Source organism: Lemur catta, chromosome 7 (genome assembly GCF_020740605.2).
Source record: "Lemur catta isolate mLemCat1 chromosome 7, mLemCat1.pri, whole genome shotgun sequence".
NCBI lineage: Eukaryota > Metazoa > Chordata > Mammalia > Primates > Lemuridae > Lemur > Lemur catta.
Genome location: NC_059134.1, coordinates 35,540,042 through 35,554,025, shown reverse-complemented (window position 1 = coordinate 35,554,025; position 13,984 = coordinate 35,540,042).

Here is a 13,984-nt window from a genome sequence, read left to right as displayed (position 1 = left end):
AAATTACTTTTATCCAGAGGACTGTACCTTCCTCCTGTGTAGTTCTGTTAGCAAGTCTCAACTCTGAATTTGATAATGCAAGGCTGTCTACACTACTGTTCAACCCTGCTCTAGTGGTGGCAGTTAGTCAGGGTTCAATGACTAAGAAGACTCTCAGGATCCAAACTGGCAATGCTGGCAAATCCAGTTTATTGCAGGAAAAGAATACAATGTAGCAAGAGCATTAAAGTAAGAATATGCATCTCAGCCACAGGCTGTCTCAAGAAAGGGGTCCAAAGCCCCTGGGAATGAGTTCTAAGTATTCTCCCTCTGCAGGGATGTATGGGTACACTTTTCTCTCAGGTCAGGAATCATCCATCACCCACATATGCACAAACCCCTCAGGTTCTGTGAGGTCAAAATGGAGTTACAGCCTTCCAATACCTGGCTGTTGATGTAGGCACAGTCTTGCTATGTAATGGCAGAGCCCTCTGATGGTTTAACTGAGACCAAATGCAAGTCATAAATCTCACTGTTATCAGTAAACAGTGCAGATGAGCTAGCACAGAGGTGGGACACCTACTGGTGTTGGAAGGCTGCATTAATTTAGCTGTAATCAAATAAGGCTACATTCAAGAAACTTCCATTAGATATACTTAAAAATGTACATTATTTTGTAAAAATCTAACTACTATGAACTTAATAATTTTAAAAAATGAAAACTATTTCTGAATTTTAAAGTTAATTAACCTTTTAATGACTTTATTGTGTCTGATTTTTGTTGGAAAGCATTTGAATATTTGGTTGCAGCATGGAGGTTTCCAGTTTCACTTGAGCCTCTAGATGGGTATCAGTCATTTGTAACCTTAAGGGCATCTTGAATTGGACTAGGTAGGAGGATGTAGGTTCACAGCAATAAGTGGTTGAAAAGCAAGAAAGCATTTTTCAGGCATGTTGCCGAAGGTATGGGTATTCTACTGCATTTTCCCATATTTCAATTGGATTTTTCTTAACATCAAACAATGACTTTAAAATGTCATCTACTGAGACCTCAATGAATTCCATCTGTAGTTCTTTAGGTGCCTTGGTGATATCAACTAGGTGAAGCTGAAATTTTAACTTGAGTATGATGTCATGATTCTGAAAGTAAGTGAACCTTTCATTGTATTGTCCAATTAATAGGTCTATAACAGCTGTGTATTCTTCAAATGATGCGCATACATCATCCTGCTCATCAATGACCTTTTCTAACTGAGGAAAATGTTCATCCAAAATTTCCTTTTGAAGAAGTGTTTTGAAAAAAGATAGCTTTTTTTCAAAATGCTTGGATTTTTTGCTACATATCACATATAGACATAGTTTTACCTTGCAAAGAAATATTCAAGTCATTTTGATTTGATATCACACAGAAATGCTGCATTCCTACAGAAATCTTCTTTCAATAATTCACATTGCCAATTCTGTTCTTCATAAAATTTAACTATCTGTTCTGGCAGAGATAAAATTTTGGCTAACACGTGTCCTTGTGATAGCCAATGCACTTTCAAATGATAAGGCAAATACACACTGAATACTCATGGTTCACCTTTAGCATGTCATGAAACTGATGATATATCATGTTGCATTTGCACAAATATAGTTAACAGTACTTATAAATTGTTGCAAAGTGTCACTTAAAATAGTAGCTTCACCACAGATATTTTGCTGATGCAAGATACAATGAAAAGAAATAAGGGCATCTGGATCTGTTAATACTTTTTTACCTGTGCAATAAATCCTTCATGTTTTTCTGTCATCAAAGGTGGACCGTCTGTACATACACTCACTAAATTTACCAAATTCAGTCCAGCTTCATAACATTTATCTTCAAAGTTGTTGAAGATATCTATTCCCTGTGTTCAGTTCCCAAGAGTGCCCAAAGCAAGTAACTCTTTGGAACAAAGAAAATCTTCTGTTAGGATCTGAATGAATAAAACCTGCAATGAGTCAGTAGTATCAGTTGATTCATCCAAAGTGACTGAACAATATATATTTTCCTTTTGAAGCATTGCATGAGGTTGTTCTGTTAAGTTGAAGCCTAATTCATGCTGCCGATCAGTTATGGTTCTCCTTTAGAGAGGCAGTTGTTTGTACTTTGAAACATTATCAGGGTCTAAGCATACTACTACTTTGACAATTCATTCTTTCACAATTTCTACATCTCTGAATGGCTTCACTTTTTTCCCAAATATATAAGCAACTTTATAAGTTGCTTCAATGGCCTTATTTCCAGGACTTATTGCTGCTTGGAAGAATTGTCTTTGCTTTTGCTTTTCATCTTTTAATTTCTGCAATACAACCTTTCAGGCCTCTCCCTCTAATTTAAAATATTTGTGGTCTTTATGAGTGTTATAATGTTGATGAGCATTGAATTTCTTTAATGTTGATATTGCAGCATCACAAAGCAAGCGAATCATCTTATCTTTAGCAGAAACAAGATAATATTGCAATTCCCAATCCTCATTAAAAAATCTGTTTTCTTCCTTCAGCATTCTCTTGATCTTCTTTGACATGATGGGCTGTTAAGCCAACAGAATTTAAAAATATTGTCAGGCTGTGCAACTATTCACAAATTCCACTTCAAACAGAAACACAATGCACCATTGTCAAAGCTGCTAACAGACTGGTATATTTGACCCCCATAAACTCTTGCCAACCAGCCTTTTGCAGTAGTGGTGCCAGTCAGGTGGGGGAAGTTAGAACTAAATCATGAGTGTAGCAGATATCAATTTAGTCCTTATGTCTTACTAATGTTCTAATTGTACTGGTCAATCTGGGAAGATTATTTCATTGAAACATATTTTATTCTTTGGTATTTTAAATATGTTCATTTTAAAATAAAATAAAAATATAAAAGATGAACAAAAATGTATTAATATTAATAAAAATAAAAGGTTTAGTTCTGTAAAATTTGGATTTGGTCATAAGGCTCCACTTAAGGACCCTGAAGGCCACAGTTTCCCCACCCCCAAGCTAGTAAAACCCTTTCCAAAATTTCTCAGACTCATGATTGCAAAAGTTGTGACACTGTTAATCAGTATATTCATGCCCTGACTAGGGGTCAGTGCTATGAAACTTCAGCAAAATGACTTAGGTTAATTCCAGCCCTGGTGGAATTAACCTCACAGCACACAATCCCACACCCAGTCACCAGAAGCCATGGTACAGTGTACATTAAATCAGCCCCTAAACATGCCCCTGTCGATGTGGCACTAACTCATGATTTCACATTTTCCTTGTACAGTCACACATTACTTAACAATGAGGATATGATCTGAGAAATTCGTCCTTAGGCAATTTTGTTGTTGTGCAAACATCATAACAAACCTGAACGGCACAGCCTACTATACACCTAGGCCATATGGTGTAGTGTGTTGCTTGTAGGCTACAAACCTGTACAGCATGTTACTGTACTGAATACTGCAGGCAGTTGTAACACAACGGTAAGTATTTGTTTATCTAAAGATATCTAAACATAGAAAAGGACAGTAAAAATACAGTGTAAGAGACTTTTTTGAAAGAGTACACCTGTACCCTTACCGTGAATGAAGCGTGCAGGACTGGAAGTTGCTCCGGGTGAGTCAGCGAGTGAGTGGTGAGTGACCGCGAAGGCCCAGGACGTCACTGCAGATTCTATAAACACTGGGCACCCAGGCTACAGTAAATTTATTTTTTAAAATTTTTTCGCTCTTCAATAATAAATTAACCTTAACTTACTATTACTTTTTTACTTTATAAGCTTTTTAATTTTTTTATCTTTTTAACTTTTTTATAATAACATTTAGCTTAAAACACAAACATTGTACAGCTGCACAGAAACATTTTCTTTATATCCTTATTCTATAAGTTTTTTCCTACTTTTAATGTTTTTTATTTTACTTTTCAAACTTTTTTGTTAAAAACTCATAGACAAGCACACACATTAGCCTAGGCCTACACAGGGTCAGGATCATCAGTACCACTGTCTTCCACCTCCACATCTTGTTTCACTCAAATGCCTTTGGGGGCAAAAACAGGCATGGAGCTGTCATCCCCTGTGATAACAATGCCTTCTTCTGGAATATCTCCTGAAGGACCTGCCTGAGGCTGTTTTACAGTTAACTTTTTTTATATAAGTAGAGGGAGTACACTCTAAAACAACTATAAAAAGTATAGCATAGTAAATACCCAAGCCAGTAACATAGTCATTTATTATCATTATCAAGTATTAGGTACTGTACATAACTGTATGCTCAGACTTTTATACAACTGGCAGTGCAGTAGGTTTGTTTGCACCAGTATCACCACCGACATGTGAGTAGTGCATTGTGCTACTACGTTACGATAGCTACACGTCACTAGACAATGGGAACTTTTCAGCACCATTATAATCTCGTGGGACCACCATCATATATGCAGTCTGCAATTGACCAAAACTTCACTATGCAGCACAGGACTTTCGTTTAAAATAATAGCAAAGGGAAGCTTTTGCCAGCTGAGACTATTTTGCAAATTAGCTCTATATTTGCTGGGCCCCAGTACCTAAGAGGAAAATGTACCCTTAGGGATAGGAAGAGGACAGGGCTGGGAAACTGTTCATTCTCTTGGTCTCCTTCCCAAAGGGCCTGGATATTTTTCAAATGGTGGGTAATCCATGCTTGCCTGAGGCAGACCCACCCTCCTGAGGGACTTATAGACAAGACCATGAAGTGGTTAATGTTTCTTCTTGAAGACAGTTTATCTGGTACTGAGTCCTTTTGAACTGGGAGAGGTAATTCCAGATGACACTTCACACACACCCTGAAAGAGGCTCTGAAGTTATTAACACATAAAAGGGCTTCTGGCCAGGACACCCTACCCCAACATGTCAATGCATATCTAATAAGGCTGCCCACCCAATCCTGTTCTGCTGTCCTGCACCACAAACCCCAGCGCTCCTTTTATTCTCAGATAGCCCACCTCTCTGCCCAGCCCGGCCCAGAATAGCACAAATCAAAAAAATGTGGGATAGTTGTGAATCTTTGAACACCAGACATAAATGAATCACACTTCAGGCCAAAACTCAAATATTAATACAAAAAGACTAATAACTAACATGCTGAAAGTAAGCTACTAGGAAATATCTTTTAAAAGAGGTTTGGGTATAAGAGTACATCTCGTTATAGATTACTAAAGTACATTTGGTTATAAATTGTGGAAGCATAACCACTAACCCTGTCAGACATTATCTTATTTGTAGGAAAAAGCAAGGACGAGGGTCATTTATCTTTTAAGGAATGTAATGACTCAGGCAAGAGACGTGGGGAGCCATGTGATCTCTCCTGTTTTTTCTTCAAAGCATCTTTCCAAAGAGCTGCACATCATCGCAGATTTAGGGGCTTTGTGAAATCATGCTGGCAAGCAGAAATGAGCAAACACAGCTTCTTATGTTTGCTACTTTGTCTCACAGGAGTCAGAGAGATCAGATTGAATGACCACATCATAGATTTGGATGTTTAAGTGCTCCAAAGCTGATTCAGTGGTTCCATCATTGTGTTGAGGATGACTTATGAATAACCCATCCGAGAAACAATGCATGTAAGTTCAGTGGTCTTAGAGCAGTGGATCCATTGCTGTGGACCTCTCTGTCTACCATCCCAAGTATTGCTAGCCAAGAAAAAAGTTTCTAACAGTAGCTGCCTGAGAATGAGCCAATACCAGAGCAGGACTTTCACATATAGTCTTTTATCAGTCCATGCACCATAAGATTGGATTATTGCTGCCACAATAAGTCTTTAAAACCTAGAAAAAGGACACAGAGACACAAAGGATAAGGACTGCAAAAAGCAACTAAAATCCACATATATGATACGTAGAACAAGTGGTGACCACTACCGTCCCAAACTCACTGTGTTTCATGCTTCTTTCCAGCTTTGCTGACCATGAGTGCAAGCATCACACAGCACTCTTCATTAAGTCCAAGGCTCCTTGCTATCTTTTCTGGGAAGGAAAGGAACAAGGATGAGCAGGACACCCCTAAGGAGCAAGGCCAGTTTTTCCAATAAGAATAATAGATGGCAGCCATTGCTGGGCTTTTTCCATCTAGGTTTCACCTGGTTGATGATTAAAGACAGGTATCATTCTTCGTGAAAGGGAAAAACCTGAGGTGAATATCCATGTAAGGCCCCATCCCAGAGAACCATCAGTCACGAGCCATTTATAGGTAAAACCCAGATACTGTGAGCTCTGAATCTTTTAGCTGAAGCCAGTGGGTTTCCAGGAGCCTTCTCACATAAAGTTCCTTAAGAATCGATATGGAGAAAAAGGACCCCATAGAGATAACTTTGCTCTCAGGGGTTTGAGTTCTGCCTGAAGGCATTAAATGATGGGGAAAGAGTGGTCCTGGGAGAGGTCAAGGCTGAGGAAATGCCATCTCAGGCAGAGTTCTGTGACCTCTCAGAACCAGTTCAGAGATGTAGCAGCACACTACTAGTGTTACCTACCTCCTCTCTCCAGCCTGAGCTTCTCAGGTCCAGGACAGACCATGGCCAGAGTACTCAATGAAATTCAGAAAAGCTCATCCTTATTTGTATGTGCAGGGTAATAATAGATTACCCACTTGAGGACAGAATGTCTGAAAATGGATGGATATGTTGACTTCTTGCAAAGAGGCCCAAGAATTTGAGGCCAAATCTATTGGAGCTTGGAGAAATCAGACATATATAAACATCCTGATTGAATCATTTGCCACAATCTAGGAGCAACCTCTAGGAAACCAAGGAGAACTCCCTGGAATGACCCATTGGATCTTAGTTGGGGGAAACTTTTCCCAAGATGACAGAAAGTTATAGCAACTAGTGTAACTGCTTCCTGATCCCTGAAAACAGCTTGAATATCTGTTATTTGCCAGAGGAAACTAAAGATATAATGGATGAGTTCTCAGGGAACAGAAAGGCCCCCTATCCCTATTGATAAAGGGAGGGATTGGGTTAGAGGAACTTTGGTGTGGAGTAAAACCCAGGTTCTGGCCTTAGATTGAGCAGTCCCATTAGTATAATCTAGTGACCCTCACCAGGTGCATCTCTCCCCCCATAAACTGGGCATTGTGCCCCTCTAGCTAAACAGGGCCTAGAAACACTAGTATACAGAAAGAGGTGGAATAGCTCCATATAGTGCAATCTAATGGGGCTGCAAACAGTCCTTATGACAGTATGTGGGGTGGGAAAGCTGCAGAATAGTCATTTCCTGAATGGGGAGATGGGCCTTTCTCCAGATGCCCTGTTAATAAGTTGATAAGGCTCCTAAAGAATTCTTTTAAGTTCTCCTCAAGGAATGTTGACCCATTCTGGGATAAAGGGTTTGGAAGCAGCAGGCCTTTTTAGACTCCTGAGGCTTTGTTTTGGTGCCTTTTTACCAGGTCTGATACATCTCTCAAGGGGATTGGAAATTTAAGACCAGAAATTGGGCATTGCCAGCACCAGTCCTGGTAATCCATGTCCCCTTGAATAAGCCAGTGAGGCTGCAACACCAAGTACCTCTCTGATTGCATTTCTCTCCAGTGAGCTTAATCTCTCACGGATCCTTTTCCCGTTCTCCATCTTGAATCTAACCCAGGATTCAGCAGACATTTTATGTAAAGAACAAGATGGTAAGTATTTTTGCCTTTGCAGACCATACAATCTCAGCGGGAACTCCTCAACTCTGCCATTGTAACATGAAAGAAGACATAGACAATATACAAATGAGTATGGCTGTGTTCCAATAAAACTTTATTGACAAATAAACACAGATAGTGGGCCACATTTGGCCTATGGGCCATACTTTGCCAAGTCCTGATTTTATCTATTCTCACTTCTAGACTCAGACCCGTCTGGGGCAATAACAGGTCTAGTGTGGGCAGGCCTGCATGGCCTAGCTGTATGGGAGAGTCTAGAACCCTTCTGGGTACAAGTTCTCAGCAAGAAAAAGAATGAAGACAAATTGGCAAAGAGATATCAACTTCTCTAGCAGCTACCACGAGGCTTATCTTCTAGCCAAGATGCTTGAGAATCTTAGAACAAGATTTTTTTCTCCCAATCTAAGACCTCCCGCTGCCCTGTATATGACCTCGTTTCTGAGACTATGCAGTGAAAGCAACCATCTAACTCAGACAAACAGGTGGCCTCGTTAACCTCACAAGGTGATAATCCTTAAACTCTGACAGATGGATGTTAGACAGCAGTGTGAAATTGTCTTACTTGTCATTTCTCTTAGTTTGAGTTTGCTCAGCAGCAAAACCAAAAACAAGGACTTGAGTACAGGTAATTTTCTTAAGAGCAAAAAGATGGATTAGCCCTGTGAATGAGCTCTGAAGTCATGCCATTACTTTATAAGATTATCTCCTGCACAGAGAGACAGTAGTCTGACAAATAACAAAACAATTCCCTGTACATCAAGAATGAAAGAATCAACCCTTGCAATTATTAATAACTCCCAGGCCCACTCTCCTACTTGTTTAACTGCTTGGTCATCCATTTAAGGCTTGACCACCTAGCTCATTTTTCCTTTCCATCCTCAATCCTTCCATCCTTCTTGGAGGTTTCAACACACAAAATCCTGGTGCCTCAATTCTCTGACCTTCTTACTGCCCAAGACTAAACACTTGTATTTGTCACTCACTATCATGGCCACATCCTAGACCTCACCATCTGGAACCATATGACTCTCAGAGCCCTGCGTTCAGACAGCACCCCAACCCCGGCATCCAGTTCTTCCCACTTGCTCAGGTGAAAGGAGAGGCTACCACGGGCTGCAAGAGCCCCAGGGCAGGGATTCCTTCCAGAAAATACTCAGAGCCCATGCAAACTCCTTCTGATCCACAGATTCACTTTTCCTCTTTAAAATACCCTTGGATATTTCTTTGAAAACTGACAACACAGGGGAGAAAACAGGTTCTCTTAACTTTTGCTTTTGTTTGTTAATTTTGGGGTGGAGAGGGAATCCAGTTGACTTTTCCCTCAGGGCCACCTCTCCTAGGGTTGAGGGTAAAAGTTGAGGAAAACTTTTTCAAAGTCTCTCTCCCAAGGAAAAGCTCTGGTCTTAGTCCTATTCCCCAGGGGATGACTCTACCTACCTAGCTAGGCAAATGGAAAACAGTGAAGGAGTTTAAAAAAAAATAAACACAAATACAGCTCACTTTATTGTTTCTCACACCTTTGTTTAGGGCAGACCCAAATCATTCTGCCCCAGCTGCTTCCATTTTAAGACCAGTGTTGGCTCTGTCAGGCCTGTGCATCTCCAGCTGCACACCTGAGAGGAACAATGTGTAGCTAAGCCATGAGCTGTGTTCTGGCTGTTCACGGAGATGTCTGCCACCTGTGCCCTGGAACATTCGTAAATACCCAGAACACACAAACACCTAGCAGGGGACTAACTGGATGGAGAACATATGAATTTAGACCAGATCATGGTTCACATATACAGTCATGTCTCAGTATCTGTGGGGGACTGGTTCCAGACCCCCCCCACCCCGTGCCAAAATCTGCAAATGCTCAAGTCCCTTATATAAAATGAAGTAGTATTTGCACATGACCTGTACACATCCTCCCATGTATTTGAAATCATCTCTAGATTACTTACAATGCCTAATACAATGGAAATACTATGTAAATAATGCTTATACTGTATTAGGCTTTTTATTTGTGGGTTGGTTTTTTCCCAAATATTTTCAATCTAAAGTTGGTTGAATCACCATTGATTGAATCCATGCATACAGAATCTGGAATCCACAGATATGGAGGGCCGACTGCATTCTAAAGAAATGTATATCTGTTTATATGCATATTCATGTGTAATTAAAAGTTTGATTCAAGCACTGTCTTTTAATTTCAGATTATCAACTGTTTTGATATTTTTTTATGGCAGTAAATGTTTACTTCTTATAAGTCTGGCAGGTTTTTGAAGTCCTATTTTGAGATGTCTGTGGAGATTTTTAAAAAATGTCTTTTTGTGATAAAATTTGCATCCAAGTGTGAAATTACAGTTTTATTAAAGACAAAAATTAAATGATTTCGAATGTGTTTCTAAGAAACTTAGAAGAAATCAAAGTTTTCATTATTCTATTTGTTTCAGTTTCAGAAGGCTAGCCTTGCTGAAATACAAAATGCTTCAGGCATTAGTGGAAAAATGAAATAGCTCCAGTCTTATTCCCAGCTGTTTAATGCATTAAATTCTTAAGCACCACGTAACAAGTATCTGACTTCTTAAACTCTACTTTTATAGAAAACGAAAAGCATGAATATATTAAACGTATAATACTAGGAACAATGAAATGAAAATAGCCTTTTATATGCTTTGATATTTCCAATTTTCCTCATTGCTATTTCTCAAAGCTTTTCTGGTTATGCTTGTTTATTTGAATTGAAAGCACAGGTCCTATGAACCTCTTACATCATTCCTTGGATAGTGAACAACTATGAGCCTGATGGCGAGTCTGGTTAGGCTGATTTTAATAGGCAATAAAGTCTTGGTTTTGTTTTCATCTACCTAACTATCTCCTGCTATTACATCAACATATGGCTTTCCAAACTCTTTCTTCATAATATCACAGAAAACCTGTTTCAGAACCAACATAAGGATTGATTTCCCCTTGCTTAAAAGAAGATTCCCTGCACAATGACACAATGAGGACAGATGGCTAGAAATAGATTGAGGCAGGGCCAGCCATATACGAGCCTCCTACTGCCCGCCACACCCAGCTGTGTCAGCAAAATGGGCAAGGTTGAGAAGACCTGTGTTCAAATTCCAGTTCACGTATGCCTAAGTGGGATTGCGGTGGTTATATAATGGATTCAACTGTCTTTATCAGAAAAGTGAGAATACCTAACTTATAGGATTTTCGAAGGACTAAATGAGATCCATGCAATATTTAGTACAGTGTCAGACACAGAATAAACACTAACTGTTAGTTATGATGGAATATTCATAATTATGTGTATGTGGATATGTTATATAAAATTAGGATAAGCTGTTTTCTCCTGACTATTCCTCTGCTCTAAACAAATATTATCAATATACCCATCAACGAGGTTATATCAATTTACATTACTACAAAAGGATGAGTAAGCCCATTTCCCAGCTTCCCAGTGTATAAACACTGAGTAGTGTTACCTCATGTAAATAAGACATTAGGTATTAATTATCATGATGATTTATGAGATAATTTCATGTTTAGTGACCACTTACGTCAACTGCTCTTCATAACATTTGCCTATTTTGTAAGGATGTTCTTTTCTTAGATTTTAGGATGCATCATATATAAGGAATAGAATCTGTCATTTGTTAAAATACCTTTTTTAGTTTTTCCCTTGTCTCTAATTTTGCTTATGATGTTTGGGGTATATGGAAGCTTTAAATATTCAATTAACCAAATGAAATCTTTCTGCCTTTCAAATAAAAAAATTAACTCATATGTTTGCCTCATATTACTTTTGTTTCTTTTATATATTTAATCAATCTGGATTTTTTTTTTTTTTTTTTGAGACAGATCCTCACTCTGTCAATGGGGCTAGAGTGCAGTGGTGTCATTATAGCTCACTACAACTTCAAACTCCTGGGCTTAAACAATCCTCCTGCCTCAGCATCCTGAGTAGCTGGGACTACAGATACACGCCTGGCTAATTTTTTCTATTTTTGTTAGAGACGGGGTCTCACTCTTGCTCAGGCTGTTCTTGAACTCCTGACCTCAAGCAATCCTCTTACCTCAGTCTTCCAGAGTGCTAGGATTACAGGCGCAAGCCACTGCACCTGACCTGGAATTAATTTTTACACAATAAGATGTTCCTTTTTATTTTCAAATTTGTGGCCATTTTTCCTGTTACCATTTCTCCCAGCTGTCTCTTCTCCCACTGATATAAAACTCTACTTTTCCCATATTCTACATTATATATTTTTTATCAGTAGGATTCCTATTCTACTGACCTTTCTGTTTTCCTCATTATAACTTTTAATTTTATAGCTTTATTGTGGTAGGCAAAATTCTAAGATGGCCTCCAAGATTTCTGGCCCCTGATATGCACACACTTTCTCCCAGTTATTCAATTAAATACTAATCTATATACTGCTGTGAAGAGACATTACAGATGAAATGAAGGTCCCAAATCAGTTTATTCAGGTGGGCTGACCTAATCACATTAGCCCCTTAAAAGCAGCCATATTTCTCTGGCTGTTCTGGCTAGTCACAGAGGTGGAAGTTAGAGAGATGTGTTCTCTTGTTGCTGTGGAAGAAAGCAAATATCCCTCTACCAACATGAAGCTTGTATTGTTACAAAATCCTCCCCCACCCCCAGGGCGCATTGCTCATTAAGATAAGTGGGCTTTCCTACCTGCCACCTGGAGTACTTTTCCCACCAAACCCTATTTCCCATCTGTGATGTGTGTCAGCAATGCCTTTGTCCTCCTCACACGCTGTTCCCGCATCGGCAAACCACTCTTGGTTCTCACACCCACTACTCAGCGTAGTACATCTGAGGCCCTGTGCATCGTCATCTATTCAAAGTTCAGGATGTGTGTTGCTATTTAGACTTGTTTATATTTTTCAGTAATGTTTTATAATTATTTTCAAATACATCATTACTTGTTTTCAGCATACCTGTAAGTACGATAGCTTTCAAAGCTCTTATGAATAAGTTAACTTTTTTCTATTTATAACTAATCTATGCTGGCATAGAGAGAAGCTATTGGATCTGTATATTTTTTTTCTCCAACTGGACACAGTGTTTACTGCCAATTAAGGTGTAAATGGATGAAAGAATAAAGCATTCACCTCTTAAACAGAACCATTTAGCCATGCAAGTCCTCAAAACATGAAAGAATGACCTATAATGATGTCATTCACACTATGGGCATACAGTACTGCTACCTTTTATGCCTGCTTCTAAGGCATGTGGGAGAATAGATAGCAAAAAAAGAGAAAAAAAGAACAGTTGCTACAATCCCTTAACTTCTCCTAAGGGCCAGGTCACTTCATTTCTGGGCATGTGAGGCTCAAGATTATTAACCAAAATATATATGCCTTCTCCTTTGCAATGAGGTTTGAGATCTCTTAGTACTTTTACAGCTTTTCACAAGGCATTCTGGAAGTCATTGTCCACTGCTGGTCATTCACAAGTCAAATATGTCTTCCCACTCCCAAGCCCAAAGAAATGAAAATTTCTTGTTGCTCTCTGGATCTGTCTTTCCTTTAACATCCCAACATTTATTCCCATTCTTCTTTTGCCCTCATTGTTTCCATCATGTCCACAGGCTTTATGATGAGATAAAAATGTGGAGCCCCTAGACCTTGCAGTACCATAAGGGAGATTGCCTCAGCACAGGCTCAGCAAGGGTTTTAAGGCCCAGAATACAGACATTAGATGTGGCCTGCGAAGTAGTAAAATTATTGCCTTAACTTGTAGATCAATTTGCCTCTGGTACCCGTATCACTACAGGTACAAAAGGCAAGGAAGCCACAGTTCCGTGTTCCTCCAACCTGGCAGGCACCTTACACCACTGCCAAGACACAGAACCTCACTGTGTGTCTGTGGGATGCATAGGAGGTTGTGGGGAACCATGTGTACCCACCTGCATCATGTACATCCTGTTCATGATTTATGCACTGTTTTGAGAGGATATCAAAGTGAAAACAACCATAATTGATGACCCTATTGTCATGTTTGCATCCCAGAACCAAATCAGAGTCTGACCTAGCTTAGCCCTATTCTGGAATCAGCTACCTCACCCTGACATCTATATCCTCAAACCTACTTTTAATTCAGTCCTCTTCCCACCTCATTTTTCAGCCAGTTCTCCTTTCCTTTGTGCATTGTATAGCTGCTAACTCTGGACAAAGTACTTTTCCATTCAAAACTAATTCTTAATTGTTTCCTTTGTCTCTCTTATCAGTAACTGACACGTGGCCTGGCACGTTCCCTGCTGCCCTCTCCTGTGGAATCCTCACCATCCAACTCCTTCCGACTTAGTAGAAAAAGTA